This window comes from Choloepus didactylus, chromosome 11, assembly GCF_015220235.1.
Source record: "Choloepus didactylus isolate mChoDid1 chromosome 11, mChoDid1.pri, whole genome shotgun sequence".
In the NCBI taxonomy this organism is placed as follows: domain Eukaryota; kingdom Metazoa; phylum Chordata; class Mammalia; order Pilosa; family Megalonychidae; genus Choloepus; species Choloepus didactylus.
In genome coordinates this window covers 179,491-199,455 of record NC_051317.1, presented here as the reverse complement: position 1 = coordinate 199,455, position 19,965 = coordinate 179,491, and the positions used below count along the sequence as shown (strand labels likewise).

Below are 19,965 nucleotides of genomic sequence, written 5' to 3'. Positions count from 1 at the left end.
TTCTTAAGTTATATTTACTTTTCTAAGTACTGAAAAGTCTGACAAAACAGAGGTATTCAAAACTAAATGTTCCAAGAATATCCCATGAATAGTCCATTCATGCTCGAGTCATAGACACTAGAGAAAGAAAAAAATATGTAAGAGAATAAACTAATCAAAACTCTTACAAAAACCACAGAAAGAAAGCACAAAAGAAAAATGAGAGTCCTGATTTTTCCAAGAGCTCTTACAACCAAATACTCAGTAACCTGGCCCACGTCTTAACGGTACTCCATTCCCACTAAGCAATAAGACTACCAAGTATAAACACCAACTAAATAGGTAAATAACCTTAGAGAAAGGAATATATTTATCATCTAAAATTACAATAGTCCTGCAAACTATTGCAGACAAAGAACACTACCATTATAAGTAAAGCCTAATCTGTGTCCCTCCTGCCAACCAACCTTGCTCTATGCATTCTGTATAACTTTGCCCATGAATTGCTATTTTCCTACATTATCTTCAATTTCCCACTTATTTTACTTTTATTGTCCCATGTTGTATATGTCACTGTAATCACTCAAATCATTTTTTGTAGTAAAGTTTAAGTATATATTAAAAGTAGCAAAAGTGTTCACATTTCTGAGCTGAGAAAAACAAAGACGACGAAAATTTTAAAACTTTAAGGCTAATATTCTGATTTGTCAGGGCCATAAAATGTGTCATCCCTGTCCTTGGAAAAAGTGACAACCACATGAGGATTTTCCTGCAGCCGAGTTATTGCTTCACTATCGACCATCAACAAATTGTGCAGTTTTTAACTCGGACACTAGCATAGCACATATTTCTTCAAGGATCACTTACTTGGAAAGGATGGAAAATATAACAAAAGTAAGAAAGCACAATGGCACAGTGAAAAGAGCATGGGTTTTTTGTTTGGTTTGATTTTTTTAATTCAGGCAGAAATACACTGAATCTGAATCCAGCAAGCCTCGAGACCCAAGTAAGAATTTACAAGAAATACAAAGAACAACAGATTATGCAGACCTCACAGGAACATAATCAGCAAAATCCAGAATATGGAAAGTCATCAAGAACAAATGACCAACCCAGTTTCTTCAATAAATAAATGATAAGAATAAACAATGGGAGAAGCAATTTTCATAAAGCAAAAGAGATTCAACAGACTATCAACCAAGTCTGGATTATGAATTTTAAAACTAACTACAAAATAAAAATTTATGACAAAAACATCAGACAAAGTCCAAGAAAGGGCATCCTACAATATCCCTAAGCAGTACTCCTCAAAACTGCCCAGGTCATCAAAAACAAGGAGAGTCTAAAGATACATGACAACTAAATGTAATGCAGTTTCCTGGGTGGGATACTAGAACAGAAAAAGGACATCAGGTAAAAACTATATAAAGTCTGAATAAACTATGGAGTTTAGTTAATGATAACATTATCAATGTTGGTTCATTAATTTTAACAAACATAACCAAGATGTTAATAACAGGAAGAGGGGGTAAACAAGAACTCTGTATGATCTGCTCCATTTTTCTGTAAATATAGAACTATTCTTAAAGTATATTAATTTTAAAATGTTATGAGACAGTTAGGCAAAGATGATCACTGACTAGTTGATATTAAGGAATTATTGTTAATTTTTTAGGTACAATAATGGAATTGTGTGTAATGTTTAATGAACCTTTATTTTGTTTTTGATTACTCATCTCTTCTGGATACATAGTGAAGTATTCATGGGGGTGGATGAATAGAGGGTAAACTAGAGGGTAGACCAGAGGCAGGCTAGAGCAATGTTTCCCAAAGTTTGATACTCAGTGATTTCTGATAGTACATGAAGGCCTTTTAAAAAAAAGTTTAATAATTACATGTTTATTTAAATCTAAATTATAAAAAATAACCAGCACATCAAACCCAAGATTTCACAGATTTTAATTGTTATGGGCAGATTTCCTTTAAGAATAAATTTATCGAGCTTAAAAACAATGGGCAGGGAGGTGGGTAGGCGGGTAACGTATCCCCAGGTTCCAGGGACTAAGATGTGGATGTGGGCGTGGGGAGAGAGGCATTCTGCCTACCACAAAAGTGTCCTGAGGTGGACCCAAAATCCCGCATAACAAGGTTCGGGGCAGATGGCACAGGCCCTCCTCAGGTCTCAGGCTACCAGGTAGAAGAGGAGACCCCTGCCCGATGGGAGGCCTGGTCCTGGGAGCTGGCTCCTGCAAGCTCATATGCATCCCTGCTGGTCTCCAGGCCCTGGCCATGCCCAGCCTCAGAGCTCAGCCCACGGAAGCAGACATGGAGCTGACAGGACTGGGGCCCTGCCCTGGAACCCCTGCTTCCTAGGCCTGTGTGAGTGACGTGCCTGCTGCCGCCTACCCTGGATCTGCATTCCTTGGTTCCCTCTGCTGCCACGATGCTGTGCCAGGAGCCATCCACCCTCACCGTCAGCATCCAGCTCCTGATATTCAAGGAAATCTTGTCAAAACCCTGGCCGAACACAAGCTAAGCCTTCCACAATCAAGCAAACAGCAAACCCTGTGGAAAGTGAAGAATCTCATTTTCCGAGTCACCCTGTTATATTTCAATGAGATTACAACAGAAATTCACAAAACGTACAAAGGATTAGGAAAGTATGGCCCAATTAAAGGAAAAAATCAAAATTGTCCCTGAGGAAGCCCAGACATTGGACTTACTAGGAAAAGACTATAAATCAACTGTTTTAAATGTGTTCAAAGAGCTAAAGGAAATCATGGACAAAGGACTAAAGGAAACTAGGGAAATGATGCTTGAACAAAATGAGAAAATCAATAAAGGGATATAAATTGTTAAAAGGAAACAAATAGAAATTCTTGACTTGAAAAATACAATATCTGAAGCAAAAAGTTCATTAGAAGAATTGAACAGCAGATGCAAGTGGACAGAAGAAAGAATCAGCAAACTTGATAGGACAATTGAAATTATCCAGGCTAGAGGAATAGAAGGAAAAAAGAATGAAAAGTGAAGAGAGCCTAAGGGACTGATGGGACACCATCAAGCATGCCAACATACACATTGTGGGAGTCCCAAAAGGAGAAGAGGCAGGGGGGATGGGAGATTGGAGAAGAATATTTGAAGAAACAATGGCTGAAAACTCCATAAATCTACACATCCAAGCAGCTCAATGAACTCAAAACTGCACAAACTGAAAGAGATCTAAACTGAGATACATTATACTCAAATTGTTGAAAGACAAAAGAGAGACTCCTGAAAGCACCAAGCAAGAGGTGACTAATCATGCATAAGAGATCCTCAATAAAACCAATAGCCGATTTCTCATTAGAAACCATGGAGCCCAGAAGGCAGTGGGATGACATATTAAAGTGATAAAAAAAAACTGCCAGTAAGGTAACCATTAAAAAATTAACAAATATACACACAAAAGGAAAGAAGGGAATTAAAATGGCCCACTGCAAATAACAACTAAATATTAAAAAGTAGCTATGGAGTAATTAAGAAACAAACATATAAGACATACAGAAAACAAATAGCTAAATGGCAGAAGTAAATCCTTCCTTATCAGTAATTATTTTAAACAAAAGGGGAGATTAGCAGAATGTATATTTTATTTTATTTTTTTTGGATTTTGTTTTTTTAAAATTCATTTTTGTTGGGCTATGTTCGCATACCATGCAGTCATACAAAGTGTGCATTGAGTTGTTCATAGTGCCATTGTATGGTTGTGCATTCATCACCAAAATTAATTTTTGAATATTTTCGTTGCCACACACAAAGATAATAAGAATGGGAATTGAGGTGAAGGGGAGCAATTAAAGTAAAAAAGAACAAAAAAAAAATAAAATAAAATAAAAATAAAAATAAAAAAAATAAAAACAATGGGCAGATTCCAAGTCCAATACTATGTGACCTTAAGCAAGCTGCATAACCTAAGAGCTTGCTGCTCAGAGGGTCAGAGAGGTATACCACCCCTGTACATCCAAAGCAGGCTTCCAATAAATATTAGCTACCACTACAGTATTGACAAAAGTCATCCTAAGACTCCCAGAAAGGAGCCATCTGCCAGCAGAAAAGACTGAACCTGAGGAGTGTGAGTTCAGCCTGAAATGAGGGAGGAAAGGAGGCATGAGGGCTGACAGAGGCAGTTTGAGCAGGGGTAGTCTTTACTTTACTTCTCAAACTGCAAATCACCCCCTCCCCAATACTGCTGCCCACCCAGAGCCTGGAGATCCTGCTGCTCTGAGCCTATGGCTCTCCTGAGAGTCCCAAGTTGCCACCTGACACTCCTCACACTAAGACTGGGTAGCTGGGAGTACATAGCCTCTAAAATAATCATTAGAGTTTTTCTTATACCCCAGGTTGGGGTGAGAAAGAGCACAGACTTTGCAATTGAAAAAAAGAAAAAAATCCAATCATCTTGCTAGCTATGTGACCTATGAGCATGTGAGCAAAAAAATAATCTCCTTCGCCAGCTCCCATCTGCTCACATGTATAGTGAAGGCTGAAAGGAATAATGGAAGTAAATCTAGCATAAAGTAAGTATTGAACAAGTGCTAGTTCCCTCCCTCCTTACTTTGGCAGAGTGATCAAGAAAATCCTAGTGAATAAAAGAAGTTGAGATGAAATGCACAAAAAGGAGTTGGAATGAAATGAAAGGAGTTGGGAGGAACAGCATTCCCAAAAGCGTGTCCCTTGGTTTGCATAGGTTTTGAACCAAAATAAAGGGGGAGGAGTAGTCTGGGGACAGGAAGTTTATGAAATGCTGGGAAACACATTATTAAAATGACAGTGAATCTCCAAGAGGAGATTATATGCAACATTTACTACATTTACTTGACCACAGGAAGCAATTCACAGGAATAATGATCCTATTAATCACTGATACATAGTGATTGAGGAGAGAGAGAACACCAAGAGCTTAAGGAGATAGGAACTGATTAATTTACAAAGTACATACAGACTTCTGCTGCCACATGGTAACTCCCATCTGCCCTCCCAAATTTATTCCCTCATTCAACTGGGCAATTAACTACACCAAGCACTGTGCTAGATGCTGGGAATAGGCTATGTATTGAATATAACCTGCTTCTTCGCCCCATGGAAATTGCATTCTAGTAACGAAGTTTACTGTCTAGAGGGAGATTATGCAATACATTTATCAAATACAATTATGTTAACAGTTATGAAGGAGAAGACCTAAGTACTGTGAGAGTATAACAAGGGTACCTAACCTGAAGGGTATCCTAGGGGACCCAGACCCAGACCCTGAGGAATTGATGCTTAAGTGCAGACCTGAAGGATAAGCAAAGTTAAGATGGTAAGAAAGGAGGAAGGAGTGAAGTCTCCTTGATAACAATAATGAGAACTTGATGGTAACATATGATAATACCTGTTAGGTCCCTAAAGCAGGATCTGGTGCAATGGAGGAACAGAAACAAAACAAACAACAACCAAAAAAAAAAAAAACCACTGTGACTGAAGTGCAGAAAGGTAGGGTGAAAAAGCAAAAATAGACAAGACTTTGAAGGAAAAGGAAGGTGTCATGGTTGGGGTTTCTATCTGGTGCAAGTGGGATCATGAAATGAGTATCAAAATAAAAGACAATCTACACTGGCATCAGAAACTCAGCAAGGGTAACTTCCACATACAAAAGACATTTCAAGAAATTTCTACAGAATAAAATACAGGAAAAAATAACCTGGACTGGAAATAGGGTTCACTGTGTGAAAACAAAACAACAACAACAAAAAAGCCCACCCGGGAATAGAAGGAATTTCCAGCAGAATCCTCTCTCCTAGCTCAAAGCAGCAGAGGCTGGTCGTGGTAGGGAGTGCGTATCCTTGACACTGTCAGTGAGGCCAACATGACTGATCCTGAAGTGTTTCGGTAAAGAGCATCAAGAGCCAAGGTCTACCCGGCAAAGAGACCTGGTTCATGCATGATATGGACAGTATGTTGAGTAAAGCAAAGACACTTAGACACTTCAGCAACTGGCTTCTAACAAAAATGGACATTTCAATCACAAAAAGGCAGTGCAGCTCCAGTCACAACAAACTCACAAGTTTCTCACCATGGTCATTTCCTTCCACCTCACTCCCCCAAATGCCCCTGGATCTAGAATCAGTAAAGGAGAACTATGGCCAATCTAAATATATCCTTTTCTTCACACACCAAAAAAACAGAAATAACCACAGATATAAGGAAAAAGTTGTTCAATATCACTAGTAATTAAAGAAATAATTAAAAAAAAAACCTTTACTCAAACTGGGAATTGTTTTTAATTATTAATACCCTAAAATGGCATAAACATGGAGAAAAAAGTACTTTCATACATAGAATATGGTCTGTCCTATAGTGTTCATATATGTAAGAGTAGAGACTGGGTAAAATCTTTGGCTATATAAAATGTACATGTTTTTAAAAATGGGCACACCTTACTTTGAGATGGTAAAACCATAAAGCTTCTAGAAGAAAACAGGAGAATATCTTCAAGACCTTAGAGTAGTCAAAAAAATTTTAAATAGGACATGAAAAATAATAACTATGAAAGAAAAGATTGCTGAATAAGAACTTCATGTGACCATGAAAAAGCAAACCACAAAATGGAAGACGTCTGCAACATATGTATCTGACAAAGGACTCATTTCCAGACTATATAAAGAAATCCCACAAATCAATAAGAAAAAGACAATTCCATTTTTAAAAAGAGGCAACAGCTCTTAACAGGAACTTCTCTAAAGAGGATATTCAAACGGCCAACAAAAAAATGAAAATATGCTCAACATCATCAGTCATTAGGGAAAGTCTAATAAAACAAAATGAGATACCACTTCACGCCTGTCAAAATGGCTAAAATTAAAAACTGACAATACCAAGTGCTGACAAGGATGTAGAGCAATTGGAATGCTCATATATCACTGGAGGGAGTGCAAGAATGCACAACCACTTTAGGGAAAATTCAAACATATATCTACACTATATTCCAGCAATTCCCACTGCTAGGTATACCCAGAGGAAAGCAAACATGCACACAAAATTTAAACACAAGTGTTCATAGAAGTTTTATTCATAATAGACAAGCACTTGAAACAACCCAAATGTCCATCAGCAGAAGACTGGACAAACAAACTGTTGTATGCTCATAAAAAGCAATACTACTCAGCAATAAAAATGAATGATGGAGGACCAAGAAGATGGCAGCATAGAGAGGAGTAGAAGTTAGTTAGTCCCCCTGGAACAACTAATAAACAACCAGGAACAACAAGTAAATAATCTGGAATAATTGCTGGGGGACAACCGAGACTGCCCACACATCATACACCAACCTGGACTGGGAGGAATGCCTGAGATTGCAGCATAAAATCTGTTAAGTACAAACTGCAGAGCCAAGCCGGGAGCCCCCTCCCCCCACCGCAGCCCAAACGGCAAAACCTCACTGTGGGAGAAAGCAACACTCTCTGAACAAGCAAACATACCTCAGTCCAGCTCCAACTTGGGTTTTAATTAACAAATGTGGACTGTTCAATACAAGCTACAAATCCCCAACAAGTAGACAGAGGCTGTTAGTGATGACTGACCTTAAAGAGCCAGAAGAATTCTCTGTCCCGGGATGGGGAGCCCAGAAGACCAACTGCTATCTCTGAATGATGAGTGAAACTGGGGGGCCATGTACTGGCTCTGAAAGGGGGCTTTCAGTCCCTTTCTCTCTCTCTCAACCTGAGGGGCTCAGAGGAAAAAACCTTAGCCATTTTCAGTTTGCAGCACTCTGACTCAGACAGGGGTGGAGACAGCAGAGTCAGAGAGACAAAGAACCTGTTAAATGCAGATGATAACTCCCTAAGGGTGTATCTTCCCTAAGAGGAAGGAGGTGGTGCCCAGCTCTACTATGGGCCTTCCGTTCAGAACAGATCCCAGAGCCTGGGGGAAAACAGCAAAAACAGAAACTAAGGGGTCCACACCTCCTTACACCAGTCAGGAGTGACAGGCTGACAGGCGCCACCTGCTGGGAAGGTTGGGAAAAGTACAGCAGCTAGAGGCCTCACAGGGTGTGTCAATCTTCTAAGGCACACGCTCAGGGAAACCGGATACTGAATATTTCCCCTTTCTGGGACCTGAGCCTGTTCTGATCTGGGAAAACCTGATTGGGGTAACCAAGGAAACCAGACACCTAGAAAACAGAAAACTACAACCTACCCTAAGAAAAACAAAGTTATGGCCCAATCAAAGGAACAAACTTATACTTCAACTGAGATACAGGAATTGAAACAAATAATGCTAAATCAATTCAAAAAGTTTAGAGAAGATATGGCAAATGAAATGACAGGTATAAAGAAAACACTGAGCAAACATAAGGTAGAAACTGAAAGTTTGAAAAAACAACTGGCAGAATCTACGGAAATGAAAGGCATAACACAAGAGACAAAAGATACAATGGAGACATACAACAGCAGATCTCAAGAGGCAGAAGAAAACACTCAGGATCTGGAGAACAAGACACCTGAAATCCTACACACAAAAGAACAGATAGGGAAAAGAATGGAAAAACATGAGCAATGTCTCAGGGAACTGAACAACAACATGAAGAGCATGATTGTATGTGTCATGGGTGTACCAGGAGAAGAGAAGGAAAAAGGGGCAGAAGCAATAACAGAGGAAATAATCAATGAAAATTTCCCCTCTCTTGTGAAAGACATAAAATTACAGATCCAAGAAGCACAGCCTAAGCCAAAACACTTAAATAATTAGATTATCGAACATCAAAGACAAAGAATCCTGAAAGCAGCAAGAGAAAAGCAATCCATCACATACAAAGGAAGCTTGATAAGACTATGTGCGGATTTCTCAGTAGAAACCATGGAGGCAAGAAGGAAGTGGTGTGATGTGTTTAAGTTATTGAAAGAGAAAAACCACCAACCAAGAATCCTATATCCAGCAAAACTTCCTTCAAATATGAGGGAGAGCTTAAAATATTCTCTGACAAACAGACAATGACAGAGTTTGTGAACAAGATACCTGCTCTACAGAAAATACTAAAGGGAGCACTACAAATAGGAAAAGACAGGAGTGAGAGGTTTGGAACACAATTTTGGTTGATGGTGGCACAGCAATGTAAGTGCACTGAACAAAGATGACTGTGAGTATGGTTGAAAGAAGAATCTTAGGAGCAAGTGGGACAACAAAAAGAAAGAGGAAAGATAAAGACTGGGACTGTATAACTCAGTGAAACCTAGAGTGCTCAACAATTGTGATAAAATGTACAAATATGTTTTTACATGAGGGAGAACAAATGAACGTCAACTTTGCAAGGTGTTAAAAATAGGGTGGTATTGTAGAAAAAATACAATCAATGCAAACTAGAGACTGTAGCTAACAGAAACATTGTCTTATGCTTCCTTTAACGTAACAAAGGCAATATACCAAAGTTAAATTCATATAAGAGGGAGACATAAGGCTGGGGTATGGAACTCTTGGCACTGGTGAGGTTGTTGTCTGACTCTTTATTCTACTTTAGTTTAATTCTATCTTTCCTTCTGTTGCTTCCTAGCTGTCATGTTTGTTTGTTTGTTTGTTTTGTTTTGTTTCTCTTTCTTTTGTCTACCTTCTTTGACTCTCCTCCTTTTTTGTGGAAGAATGGAGATGTCCTTATATAGATAGTGGTGATGGTGGTAAATATATAAATACGTGACTATACAGGGAACCACTGAATGTTTATTTAGGATGGAATGTATGGTGTGTGAACAAAACTGTCTAAACAAATGGGCTGATGAAGAAACCTTGAGGGCACTATATTGAGTGAAATAAGTCAGACTCATAAGGACAAATATTGCAGGGTCTCACTGATATGAACTAATTATAAAATGTAAACTCACAGACATGAAATATAAGTTACCAGGACATAGAAAGAGGCTAAAGAATGGGGAGCGGTTGCTTACTATGAGCAGAATGTTCAACTAGGTTGAACTTAAATGTTTGGAAATGGACAGAGGTGACAGTAGTAGCACGTTGTGAGAATAACTAACAGTGCCAAATGTTGTGTGAATGTGGTGGAAAGGGGAAGCTCAGAGTCACCAGAAGGAAAGTTGGAGGTTAAAAGATGGGAATGCATAAAACAGTGACTCTTGCGGTGGACAATGTCCATAATTAGCCATACAAATATTAGGAGTCTCTTTCACAAACCAGAACAAATGTATGACACTATAACTAGAAGTTAATAATAGAGGGGCATATAGGGAAAAATAAATACCTATTGCAAACTATATACTACAGTTAGTAGTATTTTAACATACTTTCATCAACAGTAACAAATGTACTATACCAGTACTATGAATCAATAATGGAGGGGGGTTAGTTAGGGGTATGGGAGGATTTTAGTTCCCTTTTTTTGTCTTTATTTCTTTTCTGGAGTAATGAAAATGTTTTAAAAATTGAAAAAAAAATTAATTGTGGTGATGGATGCACAGCTGTATGACAGTACTGTGGGCAACTGATTGTACACTTTGGATCTTTGGATAATTATATGGTATGTGAAGAATCTCAATTTTTAAAAAAATACATTGTACTTTAAAAAAAACGAATGAAACTCATATACTCAACAAGGATAAATCTCAAAAATATTATGCGGAACAAAATGATTGCACTGATACGAAATTCTAGAACAGGCATATCAACAGCGACAAAAAGCTGGTTACCTGGGGCCAGGGGTGGGGGAAGGAGGTGGGAATGACTGCAAAAGAGAAGGAGAAAACTTTTCAGGAGGGTGGAAATGTTCTATATCTTAATTGTGTTAGCAGTTATGAGTATGTATTTCTCAAAGCTCAAACAGTACACCTAAAATGGATGCATTTTACTGCATGTAAACTATACCTCAATAAAGCTGATTAAATAAACAAAAACCACAACGCAGATACCACTGCACACCCATCAGAATAGAATGGCTAAAGTTAAAAGGACTGACAATACCAAGTGATGACTGAAATGCCCTACATTAGAGGTGTGAGTGTAAATCAGTACAAACACTTAGAAAACGGTTTAGCAGTATCTATTTAAGCTAAATATACGCCTACTCCATGACCCAGTAATTTTGCTCTTGGATTTTTACACCCAATAAAAATGAGTGCTTATGTCCACCTTATAAGTTTTTTTCATAATAGCCAAAAATTGGAAATAACCCAAGTATTCATCAACAGTAAAATAAACTAACTGTACTAAATATATACACAATGGAATAATGAACAGAAAGGGGAAAAAACTACTACATGCAACAAAATGGATGAATCTCACAGATACAATAATGAGTGTGGGAGGGTGGAGGGTGGAGAGGTGGGGAGAACCACAAGAGTATATACCGTGTTATTCCATTTATGTAAAATTCAAAAACAGGCATAACTAATCTATACTCAAAGAGGTCAGAATAGAACTTTGAGGGTTTACTGACTGGGTTAGGCAAAGGCACTGGAAATGTTCTCTATCTTGACCTGGGTAGTGGTTACCAAGTATGATGTAAACATAAGCAACACTGAGCTGTATACTTATGATGTATGTTCTTTGCTGTATATGAGTTATATACAACAAAAAGATATACAAATGCTCAGCCCCTAGAGGCTGGAAGTTTATTACAGGGTAGCCAGATGCAGCTTCTTTTGGTGTGAGTCAATCTCACTTCCAGTCTACTCATTTATGTGTTCTTCATGTCTATTTCCCTCAGACGATCTAAGCTGGGGGGCTTTACTAAATATCCGGAGTAATGGGACTGGATAAAGGCATACCCCAGGCAAACAGGAAGAATTCCCAACAAAATGCTATTCAACAGTACAGACGGTCTTAATATGTGTAATTTTAAGTATATGAGAGCAGAACCTGGTGGACCTTGTAGATTCATATCCTTTTGATTAACTTCTTGTGAAGACTGTGGAAAAATTAAACACAAGCAAAGTAGTTAGCTCTTTGAAAATGAGTATACAGCATCGCTAATATTTTTTTATGTTTGAAAATAAAACTCTATAATTATAAGGTGATAAAATGATAAATGATTTTTAAAATTTTGCAATACAAATAATCATTTTATATACAACTTTCAGAAATAAAGTCAGAGTTATACTCATTAGCAAAGCATGTTATCTGCATATTGCAAAGTTAAACTTTACACAGTTCATCAATTTATGAAACTATTACTACTGTCTTCTAAAACTGACCCACAGATTACAAAAAAAACAAGTGGTTAACATCCACAAACCCATTTATGGATGCAAAGCTTTTTAGAAACAGAACCCCATGTTTTAATAGTTAGATTTACATTCTTGCCAACTGCATATACACACACACATACATCTACAAAATCTATCCATTCTACATTTAAAATGTCTTATTTCCTCCTCCTTCATACCATCTGTCACTACCTTGTCTTTTCTTCCCTGGTATCTTTCAACAGTCTATTAATTAACTGGTCTCTGCTCCCATTTCTCCTGCTCCAAAGCATCCTCCGAACTGACTGCCAGAGTGATTTTTCTAAAGCTAAAGCACAGATCTTGTTCCTACACCTTCAAAATCACCTCCACTCTTAAATCGCACTTCCCACCTCTGCCAATTCTTGCCAAGGTGACAAACTGAAAAGCATATAGTGACAAGGAGAGTGAGGCTGTCTTGTATAGGGGCTACGTTGAACAGGAAAGTACCAAGCCCTGATGCAAAAGAGTAGCCACTACTCAGCTCCAATTTTCAAGCAAAAACAGACATTAGCATTTTGACATGAAATGTTTCAATTTTTTAAATTGTGAAGGGCAAATCAAATTTGCCTGTGGAGCCCTATCTATTCACAGGCTACTAATTTGCAACTTCTGGCCTATAGTATTAATGAAGTCCAAGATTTAGTTACATTCTGTCTTTCCAAATTTATCTACTTCAGTCCTTTAACACAGCTATTCTGCAATAATCCACAGAACCACTTATTTATCTCTTTCAACATACAATACATAACACTGCATGCCAGCCTCTATTTATTCGGCTTCCTTTACTATGAAAGCCCTCCCCAGCTCTAATGCATCCACATCTAAATTATGCTCAGGCCTCAAAGGGTAACTTTTAAAAAAGTTCCTTATGAAATTTCCTTCCTTTTCTAACTCCCACAACACCGTACTTGACAATCTTTCATGATCATTATCAGTTGTTACGTTATACTAGTTATTTCTGTAAAAGACTGCAAGCTTCTTTAAGCAAGGTGCACATCTGATTTTGTTCTATATCCCCCACATACCTAGCACAGTACCTAGCACAGAGTAGGTGTTAAAAAAATGAATGAATGAAACTATTTATCTGCCTATTTACATAACAATGTGTACCTTAATTCGATAGCTATTATACCAATATGGTCCCTTTGATTTGGAAAATCAAAAGGCTATCATTTAAGGAAAAAAATTCCTATAATATTCAACTCAAATCTGAAATTACATGAACTCATGATATTTTTTAAATGTTTCTTAGCTCTGTCAACTGAAAGAGTCAAGAAGCAATGACAACCCCAAAGCAATGATTTTGGTTTCTAAATACCATTCCCCACTAAAAGAAACCAGAGAGAGCTTCTTGTGAAATGACTGATCCCTGATCTGTAGGGAAAGTACAAGGTAAGTTTGGGATATCTTATGCCAAAAAAGCAAAGAAACATGCCAAGACTAATGGTATCATGTCAAGAGGAAGGAGGAGCTAGTGTGAAAAGGCTCTCAATCACCAAATCCAAGATAATTTGAGTATCAATAAAAATAATAACTGTAGTTGACTTTTAACACACTGAATAAATAAGTCAGTCCATGAGAGTATGGTGATATACAAAAGGAGAGAGGAGAGGGAGTACCCTTTGTGAATGCTGCCTAATAAATGAAGAAGGAAAAACAGAATTAAAAAAACCACAATTTTGTAACCCTTATTGTAATAACCAATTTCAGGACTGTTGCTGCAAAGGAGAGGCTAGGCCTCCCTATAATTGTGCCTAAGAGCCTCCTCCCAAATGACTCTTTGTTGCTCACATGTGGCCCTCTCTCTCTAGCTAAGCCAAACTGAAAGGTAAAATCACTGCCCTCCCCACTACGTGGGATCAGACACCCAGGGGAGTGAACCTCCCTGGCAACATGGAATATGACTCCCGGGGAGGAATGTAGACCCGGCATCGTGGGACAGAGAACATCTTCTTGACCAAAAGGGGGATGTGAAAGGAAATGAAATAAACTTCAGTGGCAGAGAGATTACAAAAGGAGCCAAGAGGTCACTCTGGTGGGCACTCTTACACACAGTATAACCAACGCTTTTTAAGTTCTAATGAATTGGGGTAGCTGGTGGTAGATACCTGAAACTATCAAACTACAACCCAGAACCCATGAATCTTGAAGACAATTGTATAAAAATGTAGCTTATGAGGGGTGACAATGGGATTGGGAAAGCTGTAAGGACCACACTCCACTTTGTCTAGTTTATGGATGGATGTGTAGAAAAATATGGGAAGGAAACAAACAAACAAACAGACAAAGGCATCCAGTGTTCTTTTTTACTTTAATTGCTCTTTTTCACTTTAATTATTTTCTTGTTATTTTTGTGTGTGTGTTAATGAAGGCATCAGGGATTGATTTTGGTGATGAATGTACAACTATGTAATGGTACTGTGAACAATCGAATGTACGATTTGTTTTGTTTGACTGCGTGGTATGTGAATATATCTCAATAAAATGAATATTAAAAAAAAACACCAATTTCAGGATTAGGATGCTAAAACCATTGGGTGAAAGACTGTAATGGAACAGGATATTTACAAAGTGCCAAAATATTGTCCCAAAAACTACTTTCTCATAGCCGAAGAGAAAATTGTACCTTTATAATACAGGAATCGTACTGTTGCCACCTTAACCATAGGATCAAATTTAGTGTAGCTCCTAATGGGACAACCTGTCATTAAGTGCCTCCCAATGTGACTCATTATCAAGGACATTTTACCTATGATGAAGTATTCTTGTCAAAATGTTTACCCTGGATGTAATCAAGCCTCACACCTAACTTTCAAGTTACAGGAAGCACAGGAGCTAGAGAAACAAGTTAAATGACACCATGAAGAAATACTCAAAAAATGCATATCCTATAAGACAACTAATTTGCCTGGACCCTACAAAGATGTCACTGCCAGGAAAGGAGGAAAAAAAGGGTGGAGGGGCTATTATAAATTAAAGAGATTAAAGAAGCATAACAACCAAATACAAATGGTGTACTTTGTTTGGATCCTGCTTTTTAAGAAGTTGATGGAGGGCGTACAAGATAGCCCCGAGACCACTGGGGAAATTTAAATTTAAATGAATACCTGATACAATGATATTATGGAATTACTTTCATTTCCTTAAATGTGAAAATAGTACTGTGGCTTTATCTGTATGTATAAAATATATGATTTTTTATACATGTGGTTTTGTACATGTATGTATGTAAGTATGTATGTATGAATGACATATATACTGTCATTCTTTGGAGAAACATGCTGAAATAATAAGGGGTGAAGTGTCATAATGTTTGCAGGTTATTTTCAAATTATTTAACAACAACAACAACAAAAGGATATGGATTGGGAGAGGGAGAAAGAGAGGGAAAGGGAAGCAGAAGAAGGGAGGAAGAAGGTGTGAGAAATGGCCCAAATAATGGCAAAACATTAACAATTGTTGAAACTATATATGTATGAAAATTGTGATACCATTCAAGATGGCAAGTGAGCCACTTTAGGGCTCCATCTCCCCACAGAAGCTTTGAACAACCAGCAAGAACTGGTAGAAACATCTTTCCCAAAGCTCCAAAAAACAGTTAAAGGACTGCATTAACACAACAAGCACCAGATCAAGAAAAAGGCTACTTAAAAGCAGTAGGATCCTGTGGCACCCTAACTGGCCCTTTCCCTACCTCTCACCAGCTGGGCACTGAGCCAGCCCATGCTCCCAGTCCAGATACCTGATCCTGGTTCGGGAGGGAGCAGAGTAACCCTCATGCAGACACTGGGAACCCAATCTGTCTGGTGTGATCCAGAACTTACTCTGATGTAGAAGGCAGCTCACAGAACTCCCCTACAGAAAGCTGCAGGAGAACGGTCAAGTGCTGCCCGAGGCAAGAGACTGCTGGCTGCAGGACCCACAAAGCAGTGCCCCGGACCATGAGGAAATTTTCCTAGGGAAGAGGGGACATGTGTATCCATGTAAACAGGGAGATTCCTAGGGCCATATGCACATGCCCAAGAAAACACACATGGGCAGAAAGGATCAGGAAGCCCTTATGCTTTATTCTTGAGCTATTCTCTAAACTCATTGTGTGCACAAACCCTAAAAGAAAGCACTTTCACAGGTCAATCTGCAAAGACTATGAAAGGCATTTTTGTTTGTTTTTATCCCTTCCCTTTTCTTGTTGTTTTGTTTTTTGTTTGTTTTGTTTTTGTTAGTTCCTGTCATTCAAGGAAAATTCTGTCACACCACCAGCTGGATATAAGATTAAGGAACACATACCTCAGGGTCTAAATTCCAGCAATAACACACATTAAAATATACAAATGTCTAGGTCTTGACAAAAGTTTACAAAACATACAAACAAACAGAAAGTGAAGGCCCAGGCAAAGGAGAAAGTTAAAGCATTAAAAATCACCAGTGAGGCCTTCCCCCTATGTGGGACATAACTCCCAGATGTGTAACTCTCCCTGGCAACGTGGGACATGACTCCCAGGGATGAGCTGAGTCCCAGCATTGTGGGACTGAGCAAGACTTCTTGCCCAAAAGGGGGAAGAGAAATGAAACAAAATGAAGTTTCAGTGGCTGAGAGATTTCAAATGGTGGAGAGGTCATTCTGGAGGTTACTCATATGCATTACAGAGATATCCCTTTGCAATTTTTAGTGTACTGGAATAGCTGAAAGGAAATACCTGAAACTGGAACTGCAACCCAGTAGCCTTGACTGTTGAAGACAACTGTAAGATTATATAGTTTATATGGTGTGACTGTGTGATTGTGAAAACCTTGCGGCTTATACTCCCTTTATCCAGTGTATGGACAGATGAATAGAAAAATGGGGACAAAAATTAGATGAATAATGGTGGGGATGGGCGGATGGGATGTTTTGTGTGTTCTTTTTAAAGTTTAATTTTTATTCTTATTTTTATTTTTCTTGGAGTAATGAAAATCAATTCAAACACTGTGGTGATGAATCCACAAGTATATGATGATATTGTGAAAAACCGTACACTTTGAATGATTGTACGGTATGTGAATATATCTCAATTAAAAAAACTGACAAAGAAACATAATTTTAAAAATTAAAAAAATAAAAAAATAAAAAACCACCAGTGAGGAATAACAGATCTGGGACATACCAAGGACTTTTTTAAAATGGTCCTAAGTATATTCTAAGAGCTAAAGGAAATCAGAAAAACAGTAGATGAACACAAAGAGAATAGCAAAAGAGAGATAAAATTATGAAAAGGAACCAAACAGAGCTGAATACCACAGTAACAGTAATTAAAAACCCCTAGAGGGGTCCAGCAGATTGCGGCTGGCAGAAGGATCAGTGAACGTGAAGATCAGACAACTGAAATCATTCAGTCTGAGAAGCAGAATGAAGAAAAAAAGAAAAGTGAACAGAGCCTGAAGAACTTATCGGATACCATCAAGAATACCAATATACATATTGTGGGAGTCCCAGAAGGAGAAGAACAAGAGAACAGGGGGCAAAGAGAAAATTCAAAGAAATAATGGCTGAAAACATCCCAAATTTAACAAAAGACATGAAAAAACACTTCCAAGACACCAGTGAACTCCAAATAAAATAAACCCAAATAGATCCACACCGTGGCACATTATTACCAAACTGTCAATGTCAAGGTTGTAGTAATGAAAGGAGGTGGTAACAATACTGCAACATTGTGAATATGATTAATCCCATTAATAGTATGCTCAGGAGTGGTTGAGATGGGAAAGTTTATGTTACATGCATGGTCCCATAATTAAAAAGAAAGAAAGAAAAAACTAAAGAGACAATGACAATGAAATGAAATACACGATCCTGGAAGATATCTAGCAAGGGAAGAGAAAAGATTCAAAAGGACATTACTGAGACATATGAAAAAACTGGAATATAGACTATAAGCTTTGTATCAATGTTAAATTTATCTTACTAGTAACAGTAATTATGGTGGTTATAAAACTGCATATCCTTGTTCTTAGGAAATGTACATGGTAGCATTAACTATTCAAGGAGTATGATGCATAAAACCTACACTCAAATGTTCAGAAAACGAACTGACAGATAAGACAAACAGACAAAATGATGCAGCAAATGTGACAAAATGTTATAATTGTTGGATCTGGGTATCTTGGGGAGGTAGAGGTATGCTGGAGTTCTCTGTATGGGGTTCTACTACCTTTTAAACTCTCCTGTAAGTTTAAAAGAATTTCAAAATAAAAAGTTAAAAAAAAAAAAAGTTAAGAGGGACAAAGGAAAAGAGCGACCAACTCAAAACACATATAACAACATGGTGAGATTATCAGGAAATAAGCACTCATGCAAAGCCTATGAGAGTATAAATTGTTGCAACCTGACTGGAGGGCAATGCAGCAATGTCTATCAGATTTTAAAATCACCTATCCAGGAAATCCAACATTACCAGGAATCTGTCCTGCAGATAAACCACTACATTGTGAAGTGACATATGTACAAAGCTACTCTTTATAGCCTTAAGTCTAATAGCAAGACTGGAAATAACCTATATATGCATCAGGTAGGACTGGTTGCCCAAATTACGGCACATTTGTACAATAAATCTGCATGCATCTTTTAAATTATCTGCTTTCAATGTTTGGGTGGTCTTTAGGAACTGATACAAAAGATCACTAAGTTATATCCTACATAAAAATATCAAGGTACACAAGAATGTGTCATCCTCACCCCAAACCCCCTCACCCCCACAGGAAGGCTACATAAGAATCTTGTTGGATGGCAGGAGCTAGAGGGAATGGGAAACTTTTTTTTGTTGTTTTTAACTATGGCCTCCCCTTTGTACCTTAAGAATTCTGTACCACAGACATATATAACTTATTCCAAAAAAAAATAGGTATTGACTGGAGCTGTAATAAACGATTCATGCTTCCATTACCAAAATTAATTATAGTGGAGTGACGTCTTACCTTGGAGTTAGGGTCAAAAGTCAGCACATAAGGTACAAATAGCATAAAGTAAAAATTTGCCTCAAAAATCCCTTAAGGTTATGCCATACTGGAGACCAACACACCATCTCAATAATTCCAACATAATTAATTTCTTCTCTAGCACTGGAACAGTTAGCTCACTATTTCTTCAACTGACTACCAGATAAAATAGTTCACTTATAATACCATAATATTGTAAGCTCTCATGTTATAATGTTTAAAATGTCTTTAAAATACCATAATTGCACTCACTCATAACAGCTAGATGAGAAGCATTCAAGCTTCAGGCTGAAGGTAGAGTAGATTTCCACTTCCCAAATCTCACACTCACTCCAGAACCTTTAATGTTTAGGTTATTTTTCTCTTATTTTTGTCTCAGATGCAAAGAGTTGGATTTACATAAATGTACAGATAATGTGAAGTGACAACACTGAGTTTCTAAAAACATGTTTTCAAAACTGTGCCTCTGTTAATTAAACCACTGAAGTGAAAGGGAAAATCACAACCCAAACATAATGGGCTGATTTGCAGACTAGGAATAGGTACTAGCTGGCTAAAACAGAATTTGCAGCTCATGGTGAAAGGTGAGAATGGTAACAACACCTCTTGGTCATCATTACATATTACCTCAGGTTGTGACCTTAGTTGCAGCCCATTCTTTTATGTTGGTATGCTCATATACCAACATATGCATTCTTCAATCAACACTCCTGATAATCTTTTGCAACTCCTGAAGCTAAAAACTCCAAATCTTTCTCTCTAC

At 37.9% G+C, this 19,965-nt stretch overlaps 1 protein-coding gene across 8 annotated transcripts in view; it reads right to left on the bottom strand.

Annotated features, from left to right (window-relative positions):
* The window catches only part of FBXW11 (F-box and WD repeat domain containing 11), a 161,063-nt gene that overhangs the window by 129,219 nt on the left and 11,879 nt on the right, over positions 1-19,965 (bottom strand). The window contains exon 1 of one of the 8 annotated variants that reach the window (XM_037799526.1): positions 11,860-11,889. The exons of the other annotated variants lie outside the window; for them this stretch is intronic. The gene's annotated coding sequence lies outside the window, so the exon portion shown is untranslated. Of the gene's footprint in view, positions 1-11,859; positions 11,890-19,965 lie in introns of those variants that run through there. 8 annotated transcript variants of the gene reach the window in all.